Below are 4395 nucleotides of genomic sequence, written 5' to 3'. Positions count from 1 at the left end.
CCGGCCACTCGGTTGTGTAAGCGCTGGTTCTTCTCTGGAGGTGGAGATCGGAAATTGGTTGAGTTTCGGTTGTATCTCTGAGGTTTGCTTTGATGTGGTCATGAGCAATGATTATTAAATTTCTGTAATTATTTATTTTCAATATATGGATCAAGGCTTATAGATGAGACCCAAACGGGGTCTAAATATGTTACTTTCTAGGCTCATTTCTCAGCTCTTATGTAACAATAAAAAAAAAGTCAAAAGATAATCTTTCGCTAAAGGTGCATCTTCACTTCATCTGAAATAGTAAAAAATAAGCTAAATTTCATAATCAAATTTGATATGACAGATATAAATATCTGCTAAGGCAATTGTCCCAGTAAACTGTATCTAAGAAACCTTCATTAAATTAACAGATTTTTACTAATTACTCGTGACGCAACAAGTAGTAACACTCGTAGGTCCGCGAGAGTCGCCTGACCACCTCGCCTATCTACGTGGTCAATGTTGCCAACTTGTTTATTTACTTTTGAGTTTTACGTTATAAACATAGAAACACCAATACAAACATTTCTTGATCAGTTAATCTTAAATAATAAAAAAAAAAAAAAACAAACATTGTAGAAAAGAGAAGATTCACCAACCCGCATCATGCAACAAAGCGTTGAGGAACTACGACATACTTTATTATTTTACGAAAATGTTCCACAGGCCTCTTTAAGCGAAGGTTTGAAGCTTGTTACACCATGCTGCTCCATTTCAGATTGCTGGAACACACATGTGACAGATATTCATCCAGAAATTAAACGACGTAAACAATGATTACCTTCTCCGCGTTAATCAAACTAAGCGCAAGATTATTAACTGATGCTTGCCTGGGTTGTCAACCCATTCAAGCATCAGCTCAAACAATTATAGCCTGAATAACAGACGTCCATGCCCTTTCCTGACTTAATTAGAAGTAATTTATAATTTTTTTGAATTGCTTACGTAAAAATATTACATAATTTCCTAACCCTGCATGCTCCGCTGGGCGTAAACTTAATAAATAAAAATGAATGTTTCTTTATATCCTCTGTCCTCTATGCGTTCCTAAACCATTCATCCGATTGTAACGGAACAATGGTGCGTTGTACACGCGCCCACCCACTCATACACTCGTACACATTTCATCACAATTTGTTAATCATAATTCGAATAGGAATTATGTTCAATATCAATATTTTTATTACAACTTTTATTTTGCTGCTACCTAATATAAGACTCATTATTATAAAATATATTTAAAATCCGTTCAGCCATTTAAGTATAAAGAGAGATTAGTGAATTTAAGAAACAGCTTCCTGTGCGTTGCTGGGAATTGGTAATTGTATAGTAACAAATACATACAGAATCTGAGACGACGGGAGTTCAGGCCCAGACCTACATAATAAGGATTTATATGGTTCCAGAGGCACGACATTGTTACCACTGGTAACATCCTAATTTTGTGTTGCTAGTGTTTATTGCTTAACAGATAAATTCAATAACTTTTTATTAGGACACAGGATCTAGAGCCTTGTAAGTTACTAGACCAACGAGATAATCAAGTTCCGTTAATCAAATGGTATGATCATACCATATTATAGCTATTGATTTATTTGTTTAATAGAACTATCAACAGAATGTTATAATAAAACGATCAAAATAGACTTTAACGTTAAATATACATATTAGTTAAGTATACTTTTTAATTATAAGTAATAAAAAGATTCTATTGACACCGACAAAAATATTAAAATGATTAAAATATATGCAGACATTAATTTCATAATTATAATTCAAAATGTTAAGAGTAAAACTGTACGAAAAAATAAAATAAAAAACAATATGTATAAAAACATGAAATTAAATATTATTAGCTGTTTGAACATAGCTCATAACACCTCCGAATGTTTAGGAATAAGAAAAGTTACAACAAGTTTTAGTCATTAAGCATAAACTTGTACCACCTGGTTTCAGTCTCCCCAACGTCAATTCATCCTTCATTGGGCGAGGTGTTCGCTTCTATAATAAAATTCCTCAAATACTTTGGAAATTTATGCCAATTTTTTTTACTGAAGGATAATAATAATAATTATTATTATAAGGGATTATGTAGATGATACAAAAGTGTGGAGTTTCCATGTGTTTCCATGTGATAAGTAATAATTTAATGATTGTATTCAATAAGCTATGACTGAATGAACTGCTTGCCGGCTCTTCTCGGTAGAATCTACATTCTGAACCGGTTGTAGCTTTAATTGTATTTAATCATGTAAAATAATGACTCAAAAGTACTCGTAAGAGTCTACTCGAATGAAATATCATTTGATGTAATGTGATTTGTTTAAAGTCTTCTAAAGAAAGTTAGAACTTATTATGTAGATTAATTTTTAAGACATCTAACATTTATTAATTTAATAAAGAAAATTTGTAAATAAATTATACATACAAAAACAATATATCGGGTTATACTAATTTCTATCGAAAAGATTTCAATTCTTTTAGAAATTATAGTATTTCGTAACCGTTGTGCAAATTTCTACATGTTAATTAGTTGAATTTATTAACTTAGTTATATTTAACATTTCTTAAATAATTTATTGAAATCGCGTATTTTGAATATTGAATATTAATAGAGCTAACGAGCTGAAGGCGGCGTCGTTCGTAGTACTGGTAGCTGATGTGAAGAAACATCAATGATTGGAGATCATGACTCGGGAAAATATGCACAGGATATCCGATGGCCAGGTGAACTAAAGCAATGCGTTAACCAGTGGGTTCAGAAGCTGAGAAAAGGTGCATGCATAATATTTAATTTTGCTTGGTGGTAGGGCTTTGTGCAAGCGCATCTGGGTAAGTACCAGCCACTCGTCAGATATTCTACCGCCAAACAGCAGTACTCAGTATTGTTGTGTTCCGGTTTGAAGGGTGAGTGAGCCAGTGTAACTACAGTCACAAGGGACGTAACATCTTAGTTCCCAAGGTTGGTGGCGCATTGGTGATTTAAGGAATGGTTAATATATCTTACAACGCCATCGTCTATGGTCGGTGGTGACCACTTACCAACAGGTGGCCCATTTGTCCGTCCGCCTAGCTATATCATAAAATAGAAAATAAATAAATAGATAGAAGAGGTCCAATTGCAAAAACTCTGTTTAAAACCGAAAATACTTATTAATATAATCTCATATCACCAATACGCCAAGGTTGGTATCTTGGGAACTAAGGTATTATGGCTTTTGTGCCTGTTGTTACACTGGCTCATTCCCCCTTCAAAGAAACAACAATATTATGTTATTACTGTTTGGCGGTAGAATATCTAATGATTGGATGGTACTTACCAAGACAGGTTCGCATATCACCCTAACACCAATGGTTAAAGTTTTGCGCACGTATAGAGTAAAAAGTTTAAACTTATTAAAAAAAAAATGAAAAATATTTTAAAGTTTATTAAGTTTACTTAACCTGTGTTCAAGTTCAATGATAACATAAATTATCGGCTGACGATGAATCAGACTTAACCGAGTCAGAGAATTTTATGATTTATTTACCGCGGACAAAGCCAGTGGCGAAAACTGTTATCTAACAACGAAACTTTCTTTATACGGAACAATTATCTGAGCCTCTCGACATGAATATGGCGAAGGGATGAATCATGCTCAATTATTAAGATAAATATCATAATTACGGAGAGATAGCGGACGCGTTTCTACGTAATGGCCGTCAAGCGACCTCGTTAGTGTGTGACTGATTTATTGAAACTTCTCATTAGTACGTTTTTAATAGAACAATTCCTACTTTGTCTTAAGATTGAATACATTTTAGATTTTCACATTCACTGTCCGCATATGCGGACATATATTTATAGTCGTACCCTGAGTATTTGTAGCCTGCAGGTCACAGCCACTTCTTGAACACTTATTATACGAAGCTTTGTATTTCTGAGTTCCGGTGTGAGTCAGGGTATTGGAATAGGAATTTAATTCAGCGCATTGCAAATGTTTATGATGCTTAATCGTCACCTTTACACTGCACTGTGAGGAGTATAAACGACTTCTTACACCACTGTCATGATCCACAGTGCTTCTTGCATTTGTGGTATATGTATTATATGTAAAATGCGGCCTGTAGGCCGCATTTTACATATAATGCCACAGCTTTTGCCGGCGGTTTTTCCGAACCGGTACGACTTAGGAACCTTCAAGAAAAGAGCGTACTCTTTTCTGAAAGGCCGGCAACGCACCTGCAAGCCCCCCGGTGTTGCAGATGTCCATGGGCGGTGGTAGTCACTTTCCATCAGGTGAGCTTCCTGCTCGTTTGCCACCTCTACTATAAAAAAAAAAAAAGGCCGCTTTTAAATTATCGGTATGTGGCTGCGTCCGCGTCTTC

This window comes from Vanessa tameamea, chromosome 15 (genome assembly GCF_037043105.1).
Source record: "Vanessa tameamea isolate UH-Manoa-2023 chromosome 15, ilVanTame1 primary haplotype, whole genome shotgun sequence".
Classification (NCBI taxonomy): Eukaryota; Metazoa; Arthropoda; class Insecta; order Lepidoptera; family Nymphalidae; genus Vanessa; species Vanessa tameamea.
This window is presented reverse-complemented; position numbering follows the sequence as displayed.